Here is a 12,708-nt window from a genome sequence, read left to right as displayed (position 1 = left end):
CAACTAACTGTGACATTAGGTGCCTGTTTCATAAACTTTTCCGGTGTTAAGTGCCCTACTCTCCCCATAATTTTGCAACAAAAAAAGTAAAGCAGGCTTATCATTCATCAAGTGCCAGCTTTAATAAATTAAACAAGTCATATGTTTGTGGTTCAAGTTATTTGAGGTTAGGTTGTCTTACAATTAATTCTAATAAATGTATTTGAACATAATTATTTTCAAAGTGTAATCATAATACTCAAATAACATAGTAAAAAGTACAAAAATAAATTAAAACTATATCCAATATATATAGTATATGTATGTAAATTAATGTTTGTCTGTATGTCATTTATAGAATCGTAAACTATTTGACCGATCATTGTAAAAATTTGTATGTATTTTTCATAACGAAGAAAGTTTATAAGCTATGCCCATTGATGTAACTCGCCACCAGGCGGTGCTGCAAAATATAAAAGTTACCAAGGCACCTACACATTATAAACTGCAATTATGAGACAGTTAGGTGTATTAAATAGCTAAACACTATTTGAAGGTGCTAAGTTATAATGTATATTTGTTTTTAAAATAAATCTCTGGTTGAACAAGTGTTAGACCACTTTATAATAAATACATGTACGTGTACAATGGCTATAAAAATACACTTTTGAAAGATTTTCGGATTATAGCAAAAAGGCAAACTCTAATATTTTCAACCGATGGGTGTTGAAAATATAATTCACTTGAAACAGATGTGCTCATATAAGGGCAAAGCTTACGAAAAGCATGCAAAGTCGCATGAAACAGCTAGTTCATAATAAAAACTAAATTTAAATTAGGATTTCTCAGAACTAAAATATCATAAGGTGAAGAAATAAAATCACAAGAAAATGAAAAAATTGGAACCTGTTTTTACAGAAACCACTTGTAATTTTTGTGTAAGGAATTACCTTCCAGAGTTTACCTTTGTCATTAAATTAATTTGTATGTAAAGGCAATTGACCCTTACTAAGTCCATGCTAGACAGTGTTTATGAAACAGACCCTAGAATAGAATGAACAAAGGTAATTCCCAAAATTTAAATTAAATACCAGTACCAGTACCTGAGATGATAATAAAGGAAAACACAACTTAAAACTATTTTTGCTTGGTACTTACACACAACATGAGAAAAAAATATTTAAACATGTCTTTTGTACAAAATAAGTAGAAATTAAACACTAATATATAAGAATAAATAACAAAATAAAATTATTATTGCCCTACACTTTCAAAAGTTTTTTATAAACAGGCTAAAGCCAGTTTTCGGAGGCAAAAGTTTTGTTCAATACACAGAACTGTCAACAATTGTTCGAAGCACAATATCAGCTGGTCACATATCTTCACTGTCTTCAGAGTCCAGAAGAGGTAATTTATCATCGGTGATGACAACGATTGTGTCTGCATCGACTTCGACCACTGCAATCATCCCAAACAACGATCGATCTACTGTTCCTTTACTAAAAAGTACAAAACAAACTTCTATGTAAATATGAGTAAAGTTTCCAACATATTAAATCTATTTTCCTCACATTTTAAGACAAGCAGTATTTTGATGTTCGGTTGAAATAATTAAATTACATGCCACATCATATGCTACATATTTAAAGAATATAAACAGCAATACTGCGAAAGAACGAAAACAGTTGAGGTTTAGTGGCTATAAACATTACGTCTTCAACTTCCAAGTCTGGCATTGGCCTATTTAGTCTCCTTTTATTAAACTCAAAACATGGGTTTTGGTGAATTTTGAACTTATTTAAAATTTTTATTCTGGAAGCCTCAGTAAACCAACTGTAATGAGCTGGATTCATATTACGTTTAGTTGTGTTACAACGCTTTTGAATTGGCGAAGTTGATGAAACATTTTTTTAAATCAGGTGAAATAAGAATAGAGATAACAAAAAAAAAGAAACATAAATAAGCCGTATCATTTTGTACACATGGTTCACTTAAAAACTAATGCTGTTTTTTTATATCTTTTCCAAATGGGGCTATATGGGGACCTATTGGAATGGTTCTATTAGTCCAGGCCAATCAATAATAATAATTGTATTTTATTTTTATTGTTATAAGATCTTTACAAGTATTAGTCAATATTGCAGCACAACGCCAGGTTCAAATACAGTTGTAACACATATTTTAAAATCATATTTTTTTATAATTTGACGTATGTTGAGGTGTTATATTATTTGTTAAAACAATGCTATCAATTACTTAAATAAATTATTTGTAATAATTTAAAATAGTACGCAAATTGCCTCCATATCTTTAAAAATTCCTTTTCAAAAGTAACAAACAACCACATTTCATTTTGGACACATCCAGTTAAAACCATAATAAATACCACAAATGTAGTCAAAATTTGATGAATATTTGCATGCAAGTGTGATTTATTTTTGAGATCATATTGTTAATTCCAATTAATTATAATTTTGATCTACTATATCATGCCTTGTTGAGGACTTTGGTGGTTTTTATTACATTTTCACCATTTTAAAATAATTAGTAGTACACACTGTATCAGAATACAAATTCTCTTAGGCGACTTTAATGTGAACTTTGTATAAAAATACAAATGAAACCATGATGATTCAAATGATGCCTCTACATAGAATCTTCAGAACACTCTGGTCTGCAAGGGAAGAGTAAAATACAATATCTAGTACAGAAAGAGAAGGTGTGTACTATGAAAAGAAAAACCGGGTTTTCTCAACGATAAAAATTGAGATATAAACTCTATGCTGAACTATACGTAATGGAAATATCATTTTCAAGTAAACAATGTGTTCTACTATTATAAAGCAATGTTAAAGATTGATGATTAAATCAATATGTGTTTTCTTTAAAGGGTTCGTTCAGTCAAACCGTGGTTTCCGAACACAAGCCAATCAGGGCTGTCCTATTTGGTCATGTGACCCTAAGCTGTCAGATGCTATGGTAGCTTCATTATTTGCACCTTGTTTATTAAACACACTGATTGTCCACTTAATAATTTACGTACTAAAAAAATATTATTGTCTGTAGGCCGATTTTATTTATTTCATCATATTCCATTTAAAAACATTTTTTATCAATTTATAACGCAATCAAAACATGTTTTCTCCTCTGAATTTCATAAAATTTCCCAAAATATAAATTACGTTTTCTTGGTAAAATGTAGGTTTAATACCTTATGTAAGATTGAAATTTATCATAATTACCAGCAATACTACAAGTAAAAAAATAAAACAAAGCTTGGTACAAGTTTTTGTTCATTAGTTTTTTTGTACCTAAAGGAAATATCATGGTTTGAATACACTTGTTGGTATGAGACAAATGCATATACACACATATTTTTATCAACTTTGACAAGGTATACTGTAGTGTAATTGATACAAATTAATTTTTTTTTGTCAAAAACTTCACATTTCTTTAAAACCACTAATAAAATACATTTTCCAGCATTTTTATTATTGAAATAAATGAAAAATGGCACACATTTACTTCCAGAAAAAACTGTTATTCATAATCTGTAAAACAGGTTATATTAAAATTTTGGAGAAATCAATTCAACATAGGACTTCTAATACTATTAAACCATTGAAAACTAAAAGAATTGTTATTTATGTACTATAAAAGCCCATGACTATAAAAGTAAACTGAAATGTTCTTAATGACATTATATTAAAACTATAGTAGATTTGAATTTTTATCAAGCTAAATTGTTAGTTGTTTATTTAATATATGATGGTTTATAAAATGTTAATTGAATTAAAGTTTTTTCATATGTAAGTAAAGAGAAGTAACAGATTAGTTGGTAGTAAAGCAATACAGATTAGAATCTACAAAGCAAGGATTTACAACTCTACGTTATACTACAAGCAAAGCCCAACCAAGTTTACTTGCCTGTGTCAATCCCATGGTTACAAGCTTCTGCACTCCGACTACTTTTACAACTGTGAGCGTCAACTTGCTAAGTGTGGAGAGACTGAACTTTACATAAAATACATTTTCCATGACTATGTTCGAATGTCTCTATTTAACTAAGTAATACGTAACATTGGGAAACTCATTCGTCTGTATGGTGTTCCATTAGCTGACATGTTTAGCTCTGAGGAAAATTAAAAATATATGACAAATTTTTAGATGCTCAAGAAAAACTGAGCCATATTTCCAGGCATCACGTTACTATAAATGAAAAAGGGCACATAAATTCTTTACAATAATGTTTAATACTTGGAGCAGATACGTACCACTCAAAAAGTGTGAGACCACTTAAGAGTGACTGATTATCCAGTCATAATCTCTTGTTTGTCCTCCAAATACTCAAAATTTACTTTAACAATAAAAAAGTTTGATCAGTTATAGACGTATTCTAGGTATCACCTTTGTTCATACTTTTGCATAACTTGCTCAAATACTGCTTGAATTTTTATTTCCTTGATTTTTCAGGAACTGTTTACAAAGTATATATTAATTTATTTTCACTAGTAAATTATTACACATTTTCCAATATAAATTTTATTTCTGCGAGGCCTTTCAGAATTGAAGATTCCATCATCACGTAACTTCACAAAAGTGCAATTTCTTCGATTCTGAAAGGCCTCGCAGAAAATAAAATTTATATTGGAAAATGTGTAATAATTGACTAGTGAAAATAAATTAATACTTTTCCATTGCTCCAAGAATCTTCATTCAAAGTATACATACTCGTACTTAAGTAATATGTTTCAAATGTTGTACCATAGAATGTTGTTCACTCTGAACTCAAATGTTGATCACAGTATAGGACTATGGGAGTGCCGATAGCTGAATGGTCTAAGATGTCAGACTTTAGATCTGAGTTGAAGATAATGCAGGTGGCAAGTCCTGTCTGTGACCGTAGTTCTTTTTATCAGTATCATCAACCTTGTACTGTATCGACTTTTCCCCATTATTCTGTTTGATAACACCCTCGCAGAGGCCATTGGCCCATGAGGATGGGCAGAATGAGGCTTCGAGAGATTAGGTCTCTCCTTAAAAAATATACAAAAGAAAATGTGTTGCTTGAATTTAATATTCTTGAACAAATGAATTAATTTAAACTTTGAATATTCCAGTGATTGTGAGCTATGAATTTTGAAAAAGGAAGGACCTTGTTTACGGTTGTAAACAAGGTCTTTCCTTGTTCAAACTGTACTTGAAGTAAATGCAGTGGTCACAGAGTTTACAATAGAGGCACATCACCATTTGATGTTATTTATTCAGAGAGTAATCCTGGGCTTGGTCACCTTTAGTACAAGGTTCCCGCCAGCAAAACATGAACGCCCGATCCAGACAACAACTGTCTTACTGTTGCATTCTATACCACTTTCTTTAGCCAACCAATATCTAGGTGTTCTATTATACAGCTGTTTCTCCAGCTAACCACTGTCTTGCTGTTGCATTGTATAGCTGTTTCTCTAACCAACCACTGTCTTACTGTTGCATTGTATAGCTGTTTCTCTACTCAACCACTGTCTTGCTGTTGCATTGTATAGCTGTTTCTCTACCCAACCACTGTCTTGCTGTTGCATTGTATAGCTGTTTCTCTACCCAACCACTGTCTTAATGTTGCATTGTATAGCTGTTTCTCCCAACCATTATTTAGATGTTGTATTGTATAGTTGTTATTCAGTATTGGTCTGATTAACTGCTGAATATAGGTTGAACTATATTCTTAGAGTAGACTGGTGATACAAAAGCTACCAAGCTAAATACATTTGTTGTGCTTTACTCTGTAAATCCAATGATAGAAATACAATTTAAAGAAGTAAGACATCTTCTATTGTTCATATCTCTCTTAAATAACAAGCATCAAGATGAATCGTTACAAGTGATTCCTCATACTGGCTGGAGACCACCAAAACATGCTTATCAAATATTTTTAAAATAACATTTAAATTGGATAGATTGAAAAAATTAAATTGGCTATCTTAAAAATCACCATTAAATTTATTGGTCAGAAAGATCCTGAAGAAATAAGGCAGAATGAAGAGAATCCACAGTGGCAAAAGACAAAAGATGGACTTCAAAGCAAAAGGACAAAGTAGATCATTTTTATTTATTTCTGATTTTCTTAATAATGTGTCTAAGCCTTTTTAACACTATAATATATTCTTAGTATTTTTTGTCAAAATATTTTTATTTTTGTCTTTGAAAATACAAATTTTTGTAAAAATATTTTTATTTTTATCTTTGAAAATAAAAATTGAGTTGAATAATTGTTAAAATAATGTTATAGTATTTTTTACTGTTTACTTAAAGCATACTTATAGAGATAACAAACTCAAAGATGGCTTCAATTCTTTAAGTGACATTTTCAATCAATATATGCCCACATTGAAGTAAGCAGAGTGAAGGAAGTATATTTGAACAATTAGTAACCACAAAATACTTCCATTTCATACTAAAACATTTGTCACTGTAAAACTAATCTTATGTAATACAAAGTACAGCGGCACAACTAGGACTTGGCTTTGGAGATGAATCTGATTGAATACCACATCACACGGGAATATGGGATAAATATTTAAATAAAATAGCAAGACCTAATTCAAAGTAAAACTTTTTTGCTGTAGTTAAACTAGCTCAATTGATGTTATAGATATATATTTTTAAATTTTAAGGGATTTGGAGGGGGTTTTACCCTTCTCACCCCACCCTAATTAGTTACATCACTGATGAAATATATTTTTTAGTTTAGAGTACGCATGAAAAAAATAAAAAAAGGATATCTTGAATATGCTGGAAATTGGAAGCTGAGAATTTAAAACCAGTGATTCAGGCATACGTGATGTAAGTGCAGAAAACCAATGAGACAGCGATGGCAACCATGACAACTGGTGTAACCCAATAACTGATTCCCTCTTCTATTCCCTTTATTCTATTCTCTACTGTCTATTTGTTCTTCACTTCTGCAAATTTTTCTTATAATTGTAACTTCCAAATTCTACAATGGTGTTTCCATATCAAACGGGTCTAAACATGCAATATCATTATTTTGTTTGAAATTTTATAAAACAGAATTTCCTAATTTAAACATGTTTCTGGTTTGTTTTCAAAAGTATCTCAGTTGAATTCACGTTCTTCCTCCTGAATTCTTTCATATCTCTGCAGTTAGTTGTACCAGTGGGCTGGTTTTTTGCATTATAGAAGAGTTTAATTCCCTTAACAGCAAATACTTATTGATTGTTATGGAATTATAAATATTACTTTATGACTGTAATAGTCTCACTCGAAAAAATATTATTCCTAAAATGTAAAGTATGTAACCCTACAATCGCTGTGTCATAATTGTGACTCAATTACACCCTCAACCGCATACGTCATGATCATGACGCATTATGTCACATATTCATTATTACATTGTTACAACTACATAAAATAAATTGTACATATTGTTTTATATATTGTTATGTTGAGTAAGAATCATGGTATTATATGTATATTTACGTACAGTAATTTATATCCAAAGAAATTTAAGTTGGAAACATTTTCCATACATATAAAAAAATAAAATAAAATAAATTTGATACAAGACACATTTTTATTGATTTTTTATTATAAGTGTTTTTTAAATTATAATTGCGTATATTATGAATCTAGTAAAAATTTGAAGCATTGTGAGTGTTTGGAAACTGGCATTGGATTCAAGAATAAAAACCTAATAGTCTTTGAAAGTGAAACAGTTTTTCTTAAATTTTTACTAAAGAAAACACATTGAATTTTGGTATGTTTTATTTTTATATAATGTTACTTTTTGTACTTCACTGAATTATATACAATACTTCAAAACTCTTGTAAATATGAGAATTAGGGCTTAAGGTTTAATCAAGAGACCCAGTGGTTGTAGGGATATTGAAAAGTCAACAATGGATTCATTAATTAACATATTAAAGAAATTAGTCTGCATTTCTACAATACTTATGTAGTTCAAAACATTTCTTAAGTGTATGAAGAATTTCATGGTGCGGTTTGAGAGCCAAGAAATAGAAAGTTTGTAGTTAAAGCTTTGAATACAGTAAGTGAAGAAAAAAGGAGACTGTTAAATATGGAGTTTCTCAAGTGAACAAATGGAGTCAGTGTTATTCATAATTTATCAGGATTAAATTATACCATAGAAAACTAGCATGTTTAGTCTATACATTTTCGGACAATATTTAGCAACACCTTGAGCATAAAGATATAAAAATCAAGCGCTATTGCAAAATTACTTTAAATATTTACAAAGCTCATGATAAAGGACTAGTGTTCAAAAAGTTGGGGAACTTGCTTAAATTTACTACTTTTTATATACTAGCTTTTACTTCCTTTTAACATATTCACTGCTGCAGACCCACTGCACTTTGCACCATGTCAACTGATTGCTGTGTATGCAAAATTTGTGTCATGTGCACTTTTCGTCTCGTACTTCATCAAGTTTATGGTTAGTACAATGTTATTTGACAAGTATTTGCTTGTATCAACATATTTTTCATTTCTGTATTGAACAAGATTTGGTTTTACTACAAAACCGATACAGTAATGAGGAATCAAGCATTTCAATAGCCCTAGTTTTTGGAAAATAAACAGTATTTTCTTTAACCAAAGAAGAATTTTAAAAACATTTACATTTTAAAAACAAAATAAAATTAATACAGTCATATTGGATGTGGTAGTCAGATATATGGTTTTGGGTTTAGCTTTGTGAATTTTATAAACAAATAAAGAGAGTGATATTTCATCAAGATATTTTAATTATAATATTTCTTTCCAATCCCCAAACACCCTCTGATTTCAAAATGAGTCTAATTCTTTACTCATACATGAAATAATAAAATTATCAGTGTTATTGCAAAGGAAATTTGTACATCATTAATTCAAAAATCAAGATGTGGAATGGGACTTATATATATATATTATATACTTTATTAAAAACAAAAAAAATACATTTTAAAACACTCATTATTGTTCAAAATATCAAATTTTAAAATTATCCACATCCCAACATGCTGTTAGTTGGATATTATTTGCAGAGATATAAGAATTAAAAGAGAACTTGTTCATAAAGATGTATTTTATTCGTTAATTTATCCATTTCCATTTAGATAATTCATTTTAATTCCAGACAAACAATTTTCCTTCTCCGCTTAGACGAGAAAATCATACATTTCCAATACGAGGATGATACCTGGATGTTCTTTCATGTTTTCTGTATAAAATGGTGTCAAAATGACGGGATATCTTGCAGGTAAAATGGTACGTCAACATCAATCTGCAACAGTGTGCTTAAAATGTGCAAGTCATACAATATACTGGTCTCAAAGACAAAACTTACAATCGACAAAATTTGAAGTTCACAACTAATTACAAAACTACCATTACCAACAACTTACTGTTTTATTTTAGTACAAAAAAACAATAAAATGACCTTCCCATAGAGAGATTAGCCGTGGAAGTAAAGAACAACCAATTTCCATGTGTATTTTATTTTAATTTGGTTTAAGAAAATGTTGTATACATGTTATTGTTAATAGGTTATTTTCTGACAACGTTCAACATGGCCTTCATTTTTAATAATATTGTTAAACAATAGAAATAATCGCTTACACAAGGAAGAATTATTCTGACATTAGCAAAATATTTAAAATCAATAATCACAATCATTTGAATAAAATAAATACAACTATCCTAGAAGGCAAGAATAACACATTACACTTAATAAAGCTGATAACTTAGAAGCCTTTGGCTAGAACATCAGTAACAATTCATATACACAATCCAACATTACTCTGTACACACAAGATAATACAATGTATAGCTCAACTGTTAACAGGGAGCAAGATACAGGGGGTAACGTATAACATCTAAGACAATCACTTTAAGTAGAGTTCCTAAATGATATTAATCTCTTAAATGGTAGGAAACATACTTAAAAATATAATCAACTAAAAGTTTATTAATTTATTATATTTAAAATGAATTTAATTCCATATATAATTCGTTTATAACGTCCTAAGTATTTTGATGATCATGCACGTAATTTTATTCACAATTCTCCCATAAAAAACCAACTTACAAATTTAATACCAATATTCTACTTAACAATTGACTTATATTTTAGAAATAATTCAGTATTTCTGGTATTGCGTTTTGTAAAACTATGAATTTACGTAAATCTTGTGTATATAAACCCAATAACTTTGTACGTTTCAAAAAGGTAAAGTTTTTGGTAGACTTATTAAAGGAATGTATTTTGTGCATAACAATTAATGTGTCTACGTGATTGTTTTTCAGTAAAATTATCGCTTTTATATCAATCTTCTTTTATGTCACTGCAAAAATAAGTGAAGATCGGTTGACTTCAAAGATTTTACGTCAAAAGCAAATCACAAGAAAACTTTTTGAAAGCATACAGCATTTATTTACAAACATCAAGGGCATTAAAAGGCATGGTGTAAACAAAAGGCCAGTTGCCTATCCAGCCAGAAGTAGAAACACAAAAGGCAGAATTGTTTCCACAAGCAAATAAATAGTACAGAGAAAAAAGAAAATTCAAGAAATTGAGATGAAGCTATAGGAATGCCAAGTGCCACGCATAGAGAAAAGTGGTACCTCACTCCTTGCAGTATGGTAACTGTAAACTACAAATCAAAGTTAGTACTTTCTAAGAATTGAGATCGTTGGTAGTACTCAATCTAGAAAGTTGTTGAGATTGAACATATCTCAAACATATCCAACAACTAAAAAACAAAAGCTTTTTATCACTTATTCTTGGCAATATAATTTTTTTGTGCATCATCTACAATGTGCAGGACCTAATATTATCTACTGTTTGGAGTTTCTATAGTACTAATTTTTACTATAAGCAACTTGTTACAATTGGATTTATCTGGAAAGATGAGAGCAATTTCACATGCTCATTTTTTGCCTTGGCATGTTTTTTTTAAGGAAGTACTGTTTTGATGTATATATATTTGATATAAGAAGGATTGCGGTTTGACGCCATTGTCATCGTTAATGCTGACCTTCAAGATGCATCTTCTAATGAAAGAACTAATATTAGTCACTGGGCGCTGAAATTGGGGGTTGTTTGGAGATTATCAAATTGTTCCTAGCAAATACTGTGATGAGATTTTAAGTTCGTTTTGCCGCATGTAGACGAACATTGTCATACAGCAAAACATGTTTCTAGAAAAAATGTCATAGAAAGAACTTCTTGAAACTTGAGAAAACTCATCTGATAACAAAAAAATGTTGAAATGTCTGTTCATTTTCACTTTATCATTCACTTTCTGCCAGATTGTTGGTGTTGGTGATTGTAGTTGAGGCTCATCCACTCTATTCCTTGTCATGAACATTATTCACCTATCTTTGAAAGGTCTTATCCATTTTAATACCATTCCATTACTGATGTGTTCTATACACTTCACAGTTCTGAAAGTGAATTTCAACTACTTTCACACCTTTAGCACCTAGAAAACAAATAACAGCACGTACTTCACAGTCGGCGGGATTCTAAATTGACGGTGGTATTTGAAGTATGCATTAACAGAAATAAAAACGATCCATTTTTGCCATAATTGCGCCTGTGGCTTGCCTACAGATGAACACACATGATGTGCAAGAACAAGATACCAGCGGCAGCACTGCTGCTGCGGAATTTCAAAACGGTACTTTCTAAATAAACGCGCCTCATAGATCCTAGCAATCAGCTCGCTGTTGTGAAACTTCGCTTTTTTGCTTGACAAAACCACTGAAACTTTGTGATGATAAAATCAGCGTACATGGGAAATGCTTTGGGAAATACTTAAGTATTCAAGTAGTTTTCTGAAAATGGCAATACCGACAGATGACACACCTCAATCTGGAAGCCCATCAAGTACCCAAATTTACAGAAAAGTTTGAACATTTGTACAAAAGAATTAATTAAGAAGATTAGTACGTTATCTGAAATTCATTGATCTCATTTCAGTAAATATCGAGATTGAATATTGATGACAAATTTATGCCTCAAATTCTCCACAGTGGTGATGTAAATAAAGATGCTCATACAATTTTGGTCTGTGGTTTTTCAAAAGAAACAATATGGTTCGTGCTCACTTTGTTTTTGCACTATCTTTCTTTTTCCAAAAATAAACATATCTGGGTTTGATTATTTGAAGTAGATAAAAAAAATTATAAATCCATATTGAAAAATCAATCATACTAAAAAACAATATTTTTATTAAATGGTTTGGCATGACCATATAAAATCTTGGCAGACTACAGTAGAGACTGGTTGCACCACTAGGAATGAGGTGCGTGGCAATTTCCTATAGCTTTGACCAGCACTGTGCTAATCTGGAAACTTTTTACGCTGTGCTCTCCCTCTAAAACTTTTTAAGCTAATTGGAAAAAATGTTATTTATAGTAAAGTATGTTTACAAATCTGCAAAATCGTTAAGTTCAGACTAGAGCTCAACGTGCTCAGAGAGACTTGAGCGAAGGTTGGAAGTGTGATAGCAAATGAGTGGGTGAGAATAATTATTAAATAAGTGTTTTAAAAATCACTGTAGGTTAAAAAAAAGATTCTTTGCTGTCATTTATTCAGAGTATCCTACCAATGTATAGACATTTTTTAAATGTACATAAAAACTTAAATTTGTTTCTCAATACTATTTTAATAACTTACAGATTTATAATCAAACGATATATTTGCTTTTAATC

General features: G+C 30.3%; 1 pseudogene; it reads right to left on the bottom strand.

Moving 5' to 3' along the window:
• Nucleotides 1-886: 886 nt before the first annotated feature.
• The window catches only part of LOC124363116, a 31,403-nt pseudogene continuing 19,581 nt past the window's right edge, over nucleotides 887-12,708 (bottom strand).

This window comes from Homalodisca vitripennis, chromosome 5 (assembly GCF_021130785.1).
Source record: "Homalodisca vitripennis isolate AUS2020 chromosome 5, UT_GWSS_2.1, whole genome shotgun sequence".
NCBI lineage: Eukaryota > Metazoa > Arthropoda > Insecta > Hemiptera > Cicadellidae > Homalodisca > Homalodisca vitripennis.
This window is presented reverse-complemented; position numbering and strand designations above follow the sequence as displayed.